Source organism: Mauremys reevesii, linkage group 17, assembly GCF_016161935.1.
Source record: "Mauremys reevesii isolate NIE-2019 linkage group 17, ASM1616193v1, whole genome shotgun sequence".
In the NCBI taxonomy this organism is placed as follows: Eukaryota; Metazoa; Chordata; order Testudines; family Geoemydidae; genus Mauremys; species Mauremys reevesii.
In genome coordinates this window covers 3,999,316-4,015,510 of record NC_052639.1, presented here as the reverse complement: position 1 = coordinate 4,015,510, position 16,195 = coordinate 3,999,316, and positions in this window count along the sequence as shown.

Genomic DNA, 16,195 nt, shown 5'->3' with positions numbered 1-16,195 from the left:
CTCCTCTCGGCTTCTGCACGGAACCAGGGTCAGGGCCCTGGTGCTTCTCTCCTCCCAGCTTCTCCAGGGACCAGGGTCGGGCCCTGGTGCTTCTCCCACCTCCCAACTTCTGCAGGGATCAGGGTCAGGGCCCTGGTGCTTCTCTCCTCCCAGCTTCTACAGGGACCAGGGTCAGGGCCCTGGTGTTTCTCTCCGCCTCGGCTTCTGCAGGAAACCAGGGTCGGGGCCCTGGTATTTTTCTCCTCCCGGCTTCTGCAGGGACCAGGGTCAGGGCTCTGGTGCTTCTCTCCTCCCGGCTTCTGCAGGGACCAGGGTCAGGGCCCTGGTGCTTCTCTCCTCCAAGCTTCTGCAGGGACCAGGGTCAGGGCCCTGGTGCTTCTCTCCCCTCTCAGCTTCTGCAGGGACCAGGGTCCGTGCCCTGGTGCTTTTCTCCCCTCCCGGTTTCTGCAGGGAACCAGGGTCGGGGCCGTGGTGCTTCTCTCCCCTCTCGGCTTCTGCACGGACCAGGGTCAGAGCTCTGGTGATTCTCTCCCCTTCCAACTACTGCAGGGACCCGGGTCAGGGCCCTGGTGCTTCTCTCCCCTCCCAGCTTCTGCAGGGACCAGGGTGTTATATCCTTGGGGGCAGCCGGTTTAGGAGAAATCACTTGAGGCCAGAGAGCAGACACCTAACAAAATTACCATTTTATTTACATATACAGAGCTCACCCAACCAGACGAAGCTGGCCGGGCTATGCCCTAATAAACTAACTCAGTTGCCATAGGAACAAAAACCATGACAAGCACATACACAACACAGGTCAGGGCCCTGGAGCTTCTCTCCCCTCTCGGCTTCTGCAGGGAACCAGGGTCGGGGCCCGGGTTCTTCTCCCACCTCCCAGCTTCTGCAGGGAACCAGGGTCAGGGCTCTGGTGCTTCTCTCCCCTCCCAGCTTCTCCAGGGACCACGGTCGGGGCCCTGGTGCTTCTCCCACCTCCCAATTTCTGCAAGGACCAGGGTCAGGGCCCTGGTGCTTCTCACCCATCCCAGCTTCTACAGGGACCAGAGTCAGGGCCCTGGTGTTTCTCTACCGTCTCGGCTTCTGCAGGAAACCAGGGTCGGGGCCCTGGTATTTTTCTCCCCTCCCGGCTTCTGCAGGGACCAGGGTCAGGGCCCTGGTGCTTCTCTACCCTCCCGACTTCTGCAGGGACCAGGGTCAGGGCCCTGGTGCTTCTCACCCCTCCCAGCTTCTACAGGGACCAGGGTCAGGGCCCTGGTGTTTCTCTCCCCTCTCGGCTTCTGCAGGAAACCAGGGTCGGGGCCCTGGTGATTCTCTCCCCTCTCGGCTTCTGCAGGGAACCAGGGTCAGGGCCCTGGTGCTTCTCTCCCCTCCCGGCTTCTGCACGGACCAGGGTCGGGGCCCTGGTGCTTCTCTCCCCTCTCGGCTTCTGCAGGGAACCAGGGTCGGGGCCCTGGTGCTTCTCTCCCCTCCCGGCTTCTGCACGGAACCATGGTAAGAGCCCTGGTGCTTCTCTCCCCTCCCAGCTTCTGCAGGGAACCAGGGTCAGGGCCCTGGTGCTTCTCTCCCCTCCCGGCTTCTGCAGGGACCAGGGTCGTGGCCCTGGTGCTTCTCTCCCCTCTCGGCTTCTGCACGGAACCAGGGTCGGGGCCCTGGTGATTCTCTCCCCTCTCGGCTTCTGCAAGGAACCAGGGTCGGATCCCTGGTGCTTCTCTCCCCTCTCGGCTTCTGCACGGAACCAGGGTCGGGGCCCTGGTTCTTCTCTCCCCTTCCAACTTCTGCAGGGACCAGGGTCAGGGCCCTGGTGCTTCTCTCCCCTTCCAACTTCTGCAGGGACCAGGGTCGGGGCCCTGGTTCTTCTCTCCCCTTCCAACTTCTGCAGGGACCAGGGTCAGGGCCCTGGTGCTTCTCTCCCCTTCCAACTTCTGCACGGACCAGGGTCGGGGCCCTGGTGCTTCTCTCCCCTCTCGGCTTCTGCACGGAACCAGGGACGGGCCCTGGTGCTTCTCTCCTCCCAGCTTCTGCAGGGACCAGGGTCGGGGCCCTGGTGCTTCTCTCCTCCTCCCGCTTCTCCAGGGACCAGGGTCGGGGCCCTGGTGCTTCTCTCCTCCCGGCTTCTGCAGGGAACCAGTGTCGGGGCCCTGGTGCTTCTCTCCTCTCGGCTTCTGCAGGAAACCAGGGTCGGGGCCCTGTTATTTTTCTCCCCTCCAGGCTTCTGCAGGGACCAGGGTCAGGGCCGTGGTGCTTCTCTCCCCTCCCCTCTTCTCCAGGGACCAGGGTCGGGGCCCTGGTGCTTCTCTCCCCTCTCTGCTTCTGCACGGAACCGGGGGCGCGCCCCTGGGGATTCGCTCCCCGTCCAGCTTCTCCAGGGACCAGGGTCGGGGCCCTGGTTCTTCTCCCACCTTCCAACTTCTGCAGGGACCAGGGTCAGGGCCCTGGTGCTTCTCTCCCCTCCCAGCTTCTGTAGGGACCAGGGTCGGGACCCTGGTGCTTCTCTCCCCTCCTGGCTTCTGCAGGGAACCAGGGTCGGGGCCCTGGCGCGTCTCTCCCCTCTCGGCTTCTGCACGGAACCAGGGTCAGGGCCCTGGTGCTTCTCTCCCCTCCCGGCTTCTGCAGGGACCAGGGTCAGGGCCTTGGTGCTTCTCTCCCCTCCCAGCTTCTACAGGGACCAGGGTCAGGGCCCTGGTGTTTCTCTCCCCTCTCGGCTTTTGCAGGAACCAGGGTCGGGGCCCTGGTGCTTCTCTCCTCCCAGCTTCTGCAGGGACCGGGGTCGGGGCCCTGGTGCTTCTCTCCCCTCCCCGCTTCTCCAGGGACCCGGGGCGGGGCCCTGGTGCTTCTCTCCTCTCTGCTTCTGCACGGAACCAGGGTCGGGGCCCTGGTGCTTCTCTCCCCTCCCAGCTTCTCCAGGGACCAGGGTCGGGGCCCTGGTTCTTCTCTCCCCTTCCAACTTCTGCACGGACCAGGGTCGGGGCCCTGGTGCTTCTCTCCCCTTTCGGCTTCTGCAGGGAACCAGGGTCTTGGCCCTGGTGCTTCTCTCCCCTCTCGGCTTCTGCACGGAACCAGGGTCGGGGCCCTGGTGCTTCTCTCCCCTCTCGGCTTCTGCACGGAACCAGGGTCAGGGCCCTGGTGCTTCTCTCCCCTCCCAGCTTCTGCAGGGACCAGGGTCGGGGCCATGGTGCTTCTCTCCCCTCCCCTCTTCTCCAGGGACCAGGGTCGGGGCCCTGGTTCTTCTCCCACCTTCCAACTTCTGCAGGGACCAGGGTCAGGGCCCTGGTGCTTCTCTCCCCTTCCAACTTCTGCAGGGAACCAGGGTCAGGGCCCTGGTGCTTCTCTCCCCTCCCCGCTTCTCCAGGGACCAGGGTCGGGGCCCTGGTTCTTCTCTCCCCTTCCAACTTCTGCAGGGACCAGGGTCAGGGCCCTGGTGCTTCTCTCCCCTTCCAACTTCTGCAGGGACCAGGGTCGGGGCCCTGGTTCTTCTCTCCTTCCAACTTCTGCAGGGACCAGGGTCAGGGCCCTGGTGCTTCTCTCCCCTTCCAACTTCTGCACGGACCAGGGTCGGGGCCCTGGTGCTTCTCTCCCCTCTCGGCTTCTGCACGGAACCAGGGTCGGGGCCCTGGTGCTTCTCTCCCCTCCCAGCTTCTGCAGGGACCAGGGTCGGGGCCCTGGTGCTTCTCTCCCCTCCCCGCTTCTCCAGGGACCAGGGTCGGGGCCCTGGTGCTTCTCTCCCCTCCCGGCTTCTGCAGGGAAGCAGGGTCGGGGCCCTGGTGCTTCTCTCCTCTCGGCTTCTGCAGGAACCAGGGTCGGGGCCCTGGTGCTTCTCTCCTCCCAGCTTCTGCAGGTACCAGGGTCAGGGCCCTGGTGCTTCTCTCCTCCCGCTTCTCCAGGGACCAGGGTCAGGGCCCTGGTGCTTCTCTCCTCTCTGCTTCTGCACGGAACCAGGGTCGGGGCCCTGGTGCTTCTCTCCCATCCCCGCTTCTCCAGGGACCAGGGTCGGGGCCCTGGTTCTTCTCCCACCTGCCAACTTCTGCAGGGACCAGGGTCCGGGCCCGCGTGCTTCTCTCCTCCCAGCTTCTGTAGGGACCAGGGTCGGGACCCTGGTGCTTCTCTCCCCTCCCGGCTTCTGCAGGGACCAGGGTCAGGGCCCTGGTGCTTCTCTCCCCTCTCGGCTTCTGCAGGGAACTAGGGTCGGGGCCCTGGCGCTTCTCTCCCCTCTCGGCTTCTGCACGGAACCAGGGTCAGGGCTCTGGTGCTTCTCTCCCTCCCAGCTTCTCCAGGGACCAGGGTAGCGGGCCCTGGTGCTTCTCCCACCTCCCAACTTCTGCAGGGACCAGGGTCAGGGCCCTGGGGCGTCTCTCCGCTCCCTGCTGCTACAGGGACCAGGGTCAGGGCCCTGGTGATTCTCTCCCCTCTCGGCTTCTGCACGGAACCAGGGTCGGGGCCCTGGTGCTTCTCTCCCCTCCCGGCTTCTGCAGGGACCAGGGTCAGGGCCCTGGTGCTTCTCTCCCCTCTCGGCTTCTGCACGGAACCAGGGTCGGGGCCCTGGTGCTTCTCTCCCCTCTCGGCTTCTGCACGGAACCAGGGTCAGGGCCCTGGTGCTTCTCTCCCCTCCCAGCTTCTGCAGGGACCAGGGTCGGGGCCATGGTGCTTCTCTCCCCTCCCCGCTTCTCCAGGGACCAGGGTCGGGGCCCTGGTTCTTCTCTCCCCTTCCAACTTCTGCAGGGACCAGGGTCAGGGCCCTGGTGCTTCTCTCCCCTTCCAACTTCTGCAGGGACCAGGGTCAGGGCCCTGGTGCTTCTCTCCCCTCCCCGCTTCTCCAGGGACCAGGGTCGGGGCCCTGGTTCTTCTCTCCCCTTCCAACTTCTGCAGGGACCAGGGTCAGGGCCCTGGTGCTTCTCTCCCCTTCCAACTTCTGCACGGACCAGGGTCGGGGCCCTGGTGCTTCTCTCCCCTCTCGGCTTCTGCACGGAACCAGGGTCGGGGCCCTGGTGCTTCTCTCCCCTCCCAGCTTCTGCAGGGACCAGGGTCGGGGCCCTGGTTCTTCTCTCCTCCCGCTTCTCCAGGGACCAGGGTCGGGGCCCTGGTGCTTCTCTCCCTCCCGGCTTCTGCAGGGAACCAGGGTAGGGGCCCTGGTGCTTCTCTCCCCTCTCGGCTTCTGCACGGAACAAGGGTCGGGGCCCTGGTGCTTCTCTCACCTCCCAGCTTCTCCAGGGACCAGGGTCGGGGCCCTGGTGCTTCTCTCCCCTCCCCGCTTCTCCAGGGACCAGGGTCGTGGCCCTGGTGCTTCTCTCCCCTCTCGGCTTCTGCACGGAACCAGGGTCGGGGCCCTGGTGCTTCTCTCCCCTCCCAGCTTCTCCAGGGACCAGGGTCGGGGCCCTGGTTCTTCTCCCACCTTTCAACTTCTGCAGGGACCAGGGTCAGGGCCCTGGTGCTTCTCTCCCCTCCCAGCTTCTGTAGGGACCAGGGTCGGGACCCTGGTGCTTCTCTCCCCTCCCGGCTTCTGCAGGGACCAGGGTCAGGGCCCTGGTGCTTCTCTCCCTTCTCTGCTTCTGCAGGGAACCAGGGTCGGGGCCCTGGCGCTTCTCTCCCCTCTCGGCTTCTGCACGGAACCAGGGTCAGGGCCCTGGTGCTTCTCTCCCCTCCCGGCTTCTGCAGGGACCAGGGTCAGGGCTCTGGTGCTTCTCTCCCTCCCAGCTTCTCCAGGGACCAGGGTCGGGGCCCTGGTTCTTCTCCCACCTCCCAACTTCTGCAGGGACCAGGGTCAGGGCCCTGGTGCTTCTCTCCCCTCCCAGCTTCTACAGGGACCAGGGTCAGGGCCCTGGTGTTTCTCTCCCCTCTCGGCTTCTGCACGGAACCAGGGTCAGGGCCCTGGTGCTTCTCTCCCCTCCCGGCTTCTGCACGGACCAGGGTCGGGGCCCTGGTGCTTCTCTCCCCTCTCGCCTTCTGCAGGGAACCAGGGTCGGGGCCCTGGTGCTTCTCTCCCCTCCCGGCTTCTGCACGGAACCATGGTAAGAGCCCTGGTGCTTCTCTCCCCTCCCAGCTTCTGCAGGGAACCAGGGTCAGGGCCCTGGTGCTTCTCTCCCCTCCCGGCTTCTGCAGGGACCAGGGTCGTGGCCCTGGTGCTTCTCTCCCCTCTCGGCTTCTGCACGGAACCAGGGTCGGGGCCCTGGTGCTTCTCTCCCCTCTCGGCTTCTGCACGGAACCAGGGTCGGGGCCCTGGTTCTTCTCTCCCCTTCCAACTTCTGCAGGGACCAGGGTCAGGGCCCTGGTGCTTCTCTCCCCTTCCAACTTCTGCAGGGACCAGGGTCGGGGCCCTGGTTCTTCTCTCCCCTTCCAACTTCTGCAGGGACCATGGTCAGGGCCCTGGTGCTTCTCTCCCCTTCCAACTTCTGCACGGACCAGGGTCGGGGCCCTGGTGCTTCTCTCCCCTCTCGGCTTCTGCACGGAACCAGGGTCGGGGCCCTGGTGCTTCTCTCCCCTCCCAGCTTCTGCAGGGACCAGGGTCGGGGCCCTGGTGCTTCTCTCCCCTCCCCGCTTCTCCAGGGACCAGGGTCGGGGCCCTGGTGCTTCTCTCCCCTCCCGGCTTCTGCAGGGAACCAGGGTCGGGGCCCTGGTGCTTCTCTCCCCTCTCGGCTTCTGCACGGAACCAGGGTCGGGGCCCTGGTGCTTCTCTCCCCTCCCAGCTTCTGCAGGGACCAGGGTCGGGGCCCTGGTGCTTCTCTCCCCTCCCCGCTTCTCCAGGGACCAGGGTCGGGGCCCTGGTGCTTCTCTCCCCTCTCTGCTTCTGCACGGAACCAGGGTCGGGGACCTGGTGCTTCTCTCCCCTTCCAGCTTCTCCAGGGACCAGGGTCGGGGCCCTGGTTCTTCTCCCACCTTCCAACTTCTGCAGGGACCAGGGTCAGGGCCCTGGTGCTTCTCTCCCCTCCCAGCTTCTGTAGGGACCAGGGTCGGGAGCCGGGTGCTTCTCGCCCCTCCCGGCTTCTGCAGGGACCAGGGTCAGGGCCCTGGTGCTTCTCTCCCCTCTCGGCTTCTGCAGGGAACCAGGGTCGGGGCCCTGGCGCTTCTCTCCCCTCTCGGCTTCTGCACGGAACCAGGGTCAGGGCCCTGGTGCTTCTCTCCCCTCCCAGCTTCTCCAGGGACCAGGGTCGGGGCCCTGGTGCTTCTCCCACCTCCCAACTTCTGCAGGGATCAGGGTCAGGGCCCTGGTGCTTCTCTCCCCTCCCAGCTTCTACAGGGACCAGGGTCAGGGCCCTGGTGTTTCTCTCCCCTCTCGGCTTCTGCAGGAAACCAGGGTCGGGGCCCTGGCGCTTCTCTCCCCTCTCGGCTTCTGCACGGAACCAGGGTCAGGGCCCTGGTGCTTCTCTCCCCTCCCAGCTTCTGCAGGGACCAGGGTCAGGGCCCTGGTGCTTCTCTCCCCTCCAAGCTTCTGCAGGGACCAGGGTCAGGGCCCTGGTGCTTCTCTCCCCTCTCAGCTTCTGCAGGGACCAGGGTCCGTGCCCTGGTGCTTTTCTCCCCTCCCGGCTTCTGCAGGGAACCAGGGTCGGGGCCGTGGTGCTTCTCTCCCCTCTCGGCTTCTGCACGGACCAGGGTCAGAGCTCTGGTGATTCTCTCCCTTCCCAGCTTCTGCAGGGAACCAGGGTCGGGGCCCTGGTGCTTCTCTCCCCTCCCAGCTTCTGCAGGGACCAGGGTGTTATATCCTTGGGGGCAGCCGGTTTAGGAGAAATCACTTGAGGCCAGAGAGCAGACACCTAACAAAATTACCATTTTATTTACATATACAGAGCTCACCCAACCAGCCGAAGCTGGCCGGGCTATCCCCTAATAAACTAACTCAGTTGCCATAGGAACAAAAACCATGACAACCACATACACAACACAGGTCAGGGCCCTGGAGCTTCTCTCCCCTCCCAGCTTCTGCAGGTACCAGGGTCAGGGCCCTGGTGCTTCTCTCCCCTCCGGGCTTCAGCAGGGAACCAGGGTCGGGGCCCGGGTTCTTCTCCCACCTCCCAGCTTCTGCAGGGAACCAGGGTCAGGGCCCTGGTTCTTCTCTCCCCTCCCGGCTTCTGCAGGGACCAGGGTCAGGGCTCTGGTGCTTCTCTCCCCTCCCAGCTTCTCCAGGGACCACGGTCGGGGCCCTGGTGCTTCTCCCACCTCCCAATTTCTGCAGGGACCAGGGTCAGGGCCCTGGTGCTTCTCACCCCTCCCAGCTTCTACAGGGACCAGGGTCAGGGCCCTGGTGTTTCTCTCCCCTCTCGGCTTCTGCAGGAAACCAGGGTCGGGGCCCTGGTATTTTTCTCCCCTCCCGGCTTCTGCAGGGACCAGGGTCAGGGCCCTGGTGCTTCTCTACCCTCCCGACTTCTGCAGGGACCAGGGTCAGGGCCCTGGTGCTTCTCACCCCTCCCAGCTTCTACAGGGACCAGGGTCAGGGCCCTGGTGTTTCTCTCCCCTCTCGGCTTCTGCAGGAAACCAGGGTCGGGGCCCTGGTGCTTCTCTCCCCTCTCGGCTTCTGCAGGGAACCAGGGTCAGGGCCCTGGTGCTTCTCTCCCCTCCCGGCTTCTGCACGGACCAGGGTCGGGGCCCTGGTGCTTCTCTCCCCTCTCGGCTTCTGCAGGGAACCAGGGTCGGGGCCCTGGTGCTTCTCTCCCCTCCCGGCTTCTGCACGGAACCATGGTAAGAGCCCTGGTGCTTCTCTCCCCTCCCAGCTTCTGCAGGGAACCAGGGTCAGGGCCCTGGTGCTTCTCTCCCGTCCCGGCTTCTGCAGGGACCAGGGTCGGGGCCCTGGTGCTTCTCTCCCCTCTCGGCTTCTGCACGGAACCAGGGTCGGGGCCCTGGTGATTCTCTCCCCTCTCGGCTTCTGCACGGAACCAGGGTCGGATCCCTGGTGCTTCTCTCCCCTCTCGGCTTCTGCACGGAACCAGGGTCGGGGCCCTGGTTCTTCTCTCCCCTTCCAACTTCTGCAGGGACCAGGGTCAGGGCCCTGGTGCTTCTCTCCCCTTCCAACTTCTGCAGGGACCAGGGTCGGGGCCCTGGTTCTTCTCTCCCCTTCCAACTTCTGCAGGGACCAGGGTCAGGGCCCTGGTGCTTCTCTCCCCTTCCAACTTCTGCACGGACCAGGGTCGGGGCCCTGGTGCTTCTCTCCCCTCTCGGCTTCTGCACGGAACCAGGATCGGGGCCCTGGTTCTTCTTTCCCTTCCAACTTCTGCAGGGACCAGGGTCAGGGCCCTGGTGCTTCTCTCCCCTCCCCGCTTCTCCAGGGACCAGGGTCGGGGCCCTGGTGCTTCTCTCCCCTCCCGGCTTCTGCAGGGAACCAGGGTCGGGGCCCTGGTGCTTCTCTCCCCTCTCGGCTTCTGCACGGAACCAGGGTCAGGGCCCTGGTGCTTCTCTCCCCTCCCAGCTTCTGCAGGGACCAGGGTCGGGGCCCTGGTGCTTCTCTCCCCTCCCCGCTTCTCCAGGGACCAGGGTCGGGGCCCTGGTGCTTCTCTCCCCTCTCTGCTTCTGCACGGAACCAGGGTCGGGGCCCTGGTGCTTCTCTCCCCGTCCAGCTTCTCCAGGGACCAAGGTCGGGGCCCTGGTTCTTCTCCCACCTTCCAACTTCTGCAGGGACCAGGGTCAGGGCCCTGGTGCTTCTCTCCCCTCCTGGCTTCTGCAGGGACCAGGGTCAGGGCCCTGGTGCTTGTCTCCCCTCCCGGCTTCGGCAGGGCCCAGGGTCAGGGCTAGGGTGTTTCTCTGCCCGCTCGGCTTCTGCAGGGAACCAGGGTCGGGGCCCTGGCGCTTCTCTCCTCTCGGCTTCTGCACGGAACCAGGGTCAGGGCCCTGGTGCTTCTCTCCTCCCAACTTCTGCAGGGACCAGGGTCAGGGCCCTGGTGCTTCTCTCCCCTCCCAGCTTCTACAGGGACCAGGGTCAGGGCCCTGGTGTTTCTCTCCCCTCTCGGCTTCTGCACGGAACCAGGGTCGGGGCCCTGGTGCTTCTCTCCCCTCCCAGCTTCTGCAGGGACCGGGGTCGGGGCCCTGGTGCTTCTCTCCCCTCCCCGCTTCTCCAGGGACCAGGGTCGGGGCCCTGGTGCTTCTCTCCCCTCCCAGCTTCTCCAGGGACCAGGGTCGGGGCCCTGGTTCTTCTCCCACCTTCCAACTTCTGCAGGGACCAGGGTTGGGGCCCTGGTGCTTCTCTCCCCTCTCGGCTTCTGCAGGGACCAGGGTCGTGGCCCTGGTGCTTCTCTCCCCTCTCGGCTTCTGCACGGAACCAGGTTCGGGGCCCTGGTGCTTCTCTCCCCTCTCGGCTTCTGCACGGAACCAGGGTCAGGGCCCTGGTGCTTCTCTCCCCTCCCAGCTTCTGCAGGGACCAGGGTCGGGGCCATGGTGCTTCTCTCCCCTCCCCGCTTCTCCAGGGACCAGGGTCGGGGCCCTGGTTCTTCTCTCCCCTTCCAACTTCTGCAGGGACCAGGGTCAGGGCCCTGGTGCTTCTCTCCCCTTCCAACTTCTGCAGGGAACCAGGGTCAGGGCCCTGCTGCTTCTCTCCTCCTCCCGCTTCTCCAGGGACCAGGGTCGGGGCCCTGGTTCTTCTCTCCCTTCCAACTTCTGCAGGGACCCGGGTCGGGGCCCTGGTGCGTCTCTCCCCTTCCTACTTCTGCAGGGACCAGGGTCGGGGCCCTGGTTCTTCTCTCCCCTTCCAACTTCTGCAGGGACCAGGGTCAGGGCCCTGGTGCTTCTCTCCCCTTCCAACTTCTGCACGGACCAGGGTCGGGGCCCTGGTGCTTCTCTCCCCTCGGCTTCTGCACGGAACCAGGGTCGGGGCCCTGGTGCTTCTCTCCCCTCCCAGCTTCTGCAGGGACCAGGGTCGGGGCCCTGGTGCTTCTCTCCCCACCCCGCTGCGCCAGGGACCCGGGTGCGGCCCCTGGGGCTTCTCTCCTCCCAGCTTCTGCAGGGAAGCAGGGTTGGGGCCCTGGTGCTTCTCTCCTCTCGGCTTCTGCACGGAACCAGGGTCGGGGCCCTGGTGCTTCTCCCCGCCCGGCTTCTGCAGGGACCAGGGTCGGGGCCCTGGTGCTTCTCTCCCCTCCCCGCTTCTCCAGGGACCAGGGTCAGGGCCCTGGTGCTTCTCTCCCCTCTCTGCTTCTGCACGGAACCAGGGTCGGGGCCCTGGTGCTTCTCTCCCCTCCCAGCTTCTCCAGGGACCAGGGTCGGGGCCCTGGTTCTTCTCCCACCTTCCAACTTCTGCAGGGACCAGGGTCAGGGCCCTGGTGCTTCTCTCCCCTCCCAGCTTCTGTAGGGACCAGGGTCGGGGCCCTGGTGCTTCTCTCCCCTCTCTGCTTCTGCAGGGAACCAGGGTCGGGGCCCTGGTACTTCTCTGCCCTCCCAGCTTCTGCAGAGACCAGGGTCGGGGCCCTGGTGCTTCTCTCCCCTCTCGGCTTCTGCACGGAACCAGGGTCAGGGCCCTGGTGCTTCTCTCCCCTCCCGGCTTCTGCAGGGACCAGGGTCAGGGCTCTGGTGCTTCTCTCCCTCCCAGCTTCTCCAGGGACCAGGGTCGGGGCCCTGGTGCTTCTCCCACCTCCTAACTTCTGCAGGGACCAGGGTCAGGGCCCTGGTGCTTCTCTCCCCTCCCAGCTTCTACAGGGACCAGGGTCAGGGCCCTGGTGTTTCTCTCCCCTCTCGGCTTCTGCACGGAACCAGGGTCGGGGCCCTGGTGCTTCTCTCCCCTCTCGGCTTCTGCACGGAACCAGGGTCAGGGCCCTGGTGCTTCTCTCCCCTCCCAGCTTCTGCAGGGACCAGGGTCGGGGCCATGGTGCTTCTCTCCCCTCCCCGCTTCTCCAGGGACCAGGGTCGGGGCCCTGGTTCTTCTCTCCCCTTCCAACTTCTGCAGGGACCAGGGTCAGGGCCCTGGTGCTTCTCTCCCCTTCCCCCTCCGCCAGGCACCAGGGTCAGGGCCCTGGTGCTTCTCTCCCCTTCCACCTTCTGCACGGACCAGGGTCGGGGCCCTGGTGCTTCTCTCCCCTCTCGGCTTCTGCACGGAACCAGGGTCGGGGCCCTGGTGCTTCTCTCCCCTCTCGGCTTCTGCACGGAACCAGGGTTTGGGCCCTGGTGCTTCTCTCCCCTCCCAGCTTCTGCAGGGACCAGGGTCGGGGCCATGGTGCTTCTCTCCTCCCGCTTCTCCAGGGACCAGGGTCGGGGCCCTGGTTCTTCTCTCCCCTTCCAACTTCTGCAGGGACCAGGGTCAGGGCCCTGGTGCTTCTCTCCCCTTCCAACTTCTGCAGGGAACCAGGGTCAGGGCCCTGGTGCTTCTCTCCCCTCCCCGCTTCTCCAGGGACCAGGGTCGGGGCCCTGGTTCTTCTCTCCCCTTCCAACTTCTGCAGGGACCAGGGTCAGGGCCCTGGTGCTTCTCTCCCCTTCCAACTTCTGCAGGGACCAGGGTCGGGGCCCTGGTTCTTCTCTCCCCTTCCAACTTCTGCAGGGACCAGGGTCAGGGCCCTGGTGCTTCTCTCCCCTTCCAACTTCTGCACGGACCAGGGTCGGGGCCCTGGTGCTTCTCTCCCCTCTCGGCTTCTGCACGGAACCAGGGTCGGGGCCCTGGTGCTTCTCTCCCCTCACAGCTTCTGCAGGGACCAGGGTCGGGGCCCTGGTGCTTCTCTCCCCTCCCGGCTTCTGCAGGGAACCAGGGTCGGGGCCCTGGTGCTTCTCTCCCCTCTCGGCTTCTGCACGGAACCAGGGTCGGGGCCCTGGTGCTTCTCTCCCCTCCCAGCTTCTGCAGGGACCAGGGTCGGGGCCCTGGTGCTTCTCTCCCCTCCCCGCTTCTCCAGGGACCAGGGTCGGGGCCCTGGTGCTTCTCTCCCCTCTCTGCTTCTGCACGGAACCAGGGTCGGGGCCCTGGTGCTTCTCTCCCCTCCCAGCTTCTCCAGGGACCAGGGTCGGGGCCCTGGTTCTTCTCCCACCTTCCAACTTCTGCAGGGACCAGGGTCAGGGCCCTGGTGCTTCTCTCCCCTCCCAGCTTCTGTAGGGACCTGGGTCGGGACCCTGGTGCTTCTCTCCCCTCCCGGCTTCTGCAGGGACCAGGGTCAGGGCCCTGGTGCTTCTCTCCCCTCTCGGCTTCTGCAGGGAACCAGGGTCGGGGCCCTGGCGCTTCTCTCCCCTCTCGGCTTCTGCACGGAACTAGGGTCAGGGCCCTGGTGCTTCTCTCCCCTCCCGGCTTCTGCAGGGACCAGGGTCAGGGCTCTGGTGCTTCTCTTCCCTCCCAGCTTCTCCAGGGACCAGGGTCGGGGCCCTGGTGCTTCTCCCACCTCCTAACTTCTGCAGGGACCAGGGTCAGGGCCCTGGTGCTTCTCTCCCCTCCCAGCTTCTACAGGGACCAGGGTCAGGGCCCTGGTGTTTCTCTCCCCTCTCGGCTTCTGCACGGAACCAGGGTCGGGGCCCTGGTGCTTCTCTCCCCTCCCGGCTTCTGCAGGGACCAGGGTCAGGGCCCTGGTGCTTCTCTCCCCTCTCGGCTTCTGCACGGAACCAGGGTCGGGGCCCTGGTGCTTCTCTCCCCTCTCGGCTTCTGCACGGAACCAGGGTCAGGGCCCTGGTGCTTCTCTCCCCTCCCAGCTTCTGCAGGGACCAGGGTCGGGGCCATGGTGCTTCTCTCCCCTCCCCGCTTCTCCAGGGACCAGGGTCGGGGCCCTGGTTCTTCTCTCCCCTTCCAACTTCTGCAGGGACCAGGGTCAGGGCCCTGGTGCTTCTCTCCCCTTCCAACTTCTGCAGGGAACCAGGGTCAGGGCCCTGGTGCTTCTCTCCCCTCCCCGCTTCTCCAGGGACCAGGGTCGGGGCCCTGGTTCTTCTCTCCCCTTCCAACTTCTGCAGGGACCAGGGTCAGGGCCCTGGTTCTTCTCTCCCCTTCCAACTTCTGCACGGACCAGGGTCGGGGCACTGGTGCTTCTCTCCTCTCGGCTTCTGCACGGAACCAGGGTCGGGCCCTGGTGCTTCTCTCCTCCCAGCTTCTGCAGGGACCTGGGTCGGGGCCCTGGTGCTTCTCTCCCCTCCCCGCTTCTCCAGGGACCAGGGTCGGGGCCCTGGTGCTTCTCTCCCCTCCCGGCTTCTGCAGGGAACCAGGGTAGGGGCCCTGGTGCTTCTCTCCCCTCTCGGCTTCTGCACGGAACCAGGGTCGGGGCCCTGGTGCTTCTCTCCCCACCCCGCTTCTGCAGGGACCAGGGTCAGGGCCCTGGTGCTTCTCTCCCCCCCGCTTCTCCAGGGACCAGGGTCAGGGCCCTGGTGCTTCTCTCCCCTCTCTGCTTCTGCACGGAACCAGGGTCGGGGCCCTGGTGCTTCTCTCCCCTCCCAGCTTCTGTAGGGACCAGGGTCGGGGCCCTGGTGCTTCTCTCCCCTCTCGGCTTCTGCAGGGAACCAGGGTCGGGGCCCTGGTGCTTCTCCCCTCCCAACTTCTGCAGGGACCAGGGTCAGGGCCCTGGTGCTTCTCTCCCCTCCCGGCTTCTGCAGGGAACCAGGGTCTGGGCCCTGGTGCTTCTCTCCCCTCCCAGCTTCTCCAGGGACCAGGGTCAGGGCCCTGGTGCTTCTCTCCCCACCCAGCTTCTGCAGGGACCAGGGTCAGGGCCCTGGTGCTTCTCTCCCCTCCCAGCTTCTGCAGGGACCAGGGTCGGGGCCCTGGTGCTTCTCTCCCCTCCCGGCTTCTGCAGGGACCAGGGTCAGGGCTCTGGTGCTTCTCTCCCCTCCCAGCTTCTGCAGGGACCAGGGTCGGGGCCCTGGTGCTTTTCTCCCTTCCCAGCTTCTGCAGGGAACATGGGGCGGGGCCTGGTGCTTCTCTCCCCTCCCAGCTTCTGCAGGGACCAGGGTCAGGGCCCTGGTGCTTCTCTCCCCTCCCGGCTTCTGCAGGGACCAGGGTCAGGGTCAGGGCCCTGGTGCTTCTCTGCCCTCCCAGCTTCTGCAGGGACCAGGGTCAGGGCCCTGGTGCTTCTCTCCCCGCCCGGCTTCCGCAGGGACCAGGGTCAGGGCCCTGGTGCGTCTCTCCGGTCCCAGCTTCTGCAGTGACCAGGGTCGGGGCCCTTGTGCGTCTCCCCTTTCGGCTTCTGCAGGGACCAGGGTCGGGACCCTGGTGCTTCTCTCCCCTCCCGGCTTCTGCAGGGACCAGGGTCAGGGCTCTGGTGCTTCTCTCCCCTCCCGGCTTCTGCAGGGACCAGGGTCAGGGCCCTGGTGCTTCTCTCCCCTCCCAGCTTCTCCAGGGACCAGGGTCGGGGCCCTGGTGCTTCTCCCACCTCCCAGCTTCTGCAGGGACCAGGGTCAGGGCCCTGGTGCTTCTCTCCCCTCCCAGCTTCTGCAGGGACCAGGGTCAGGGCCCTGGTGCTTCTCTCCCCTCCCAGCTTCTGCAGGGACCAGGGTCAGGGTCCTGGTACTTCTCTCCCCTCCCAGCTTCTGCAGGGACCAGGGTAGGGGCAGCCGGTTTAGGAGAAATCACTTGAGGCCAGAGAGGAGACACCTAACAAAATTACCATTTTTTTTACATATACAGAGCTCACCCAACCAGCCGAAGCCGGCCGGGCTATCCCCTAATAAACTAACTCAGTTGCCATAGGAACAAAAACCATGACAACCACATACACAACACAGGGTCAGGGCCCTGGATCTTCTCTCCTCTCCCAGCTTCTCCAGGGAGCAGGGTCAGGACCCTGGTGCTTTTCTCCCCTCCCGGCTTCTGCAGGGACCAGGGTCGGGACCCTGGTGCTTCTATCCCCTCCCAGCTTCTGCATGGACCAGGGTCAGGGCCCTGGTGCTTTTCTCCCCTCCCGGCTTCTGCACGGACCAGGGTCGGGGCCCTGGTGCTTCTCTCCCCTCCGGGCTTCTCCAGGAACCAGGGTCGGGACCCTGGTGCTTCTCTCCCCTCCGGGCTTCTGCAGGGACCAGGGTCAGGGCCCTGGTGCTTCTCTCCCCGCTCGGTTTCTGCACGGACCAGGGTCAGGGCCCTGGTGCTTCTCTCCCCTCCCGGCTTCTGCACGGAACCAGGGTCAGGGCCCTGGTGCTTCTCTCCCCTCCCCGCTTCTGCAGGGACCAGGGTCAGGGCCCTTGTGCTTCTCTCCCCTCTCGGCTTCTGCAGGGACCACGGTCGGGACCCTGGTGCTTCTCTCCCCTCCCGGCTTCTCCAGGGACCAGGGTCAGGGCCCTGGTGCTTCTCTCCCCTCCCTGCTTCTGCAGGGAACCAGGGTCGGGGTCCTGGTTCTTCTCCCACCTC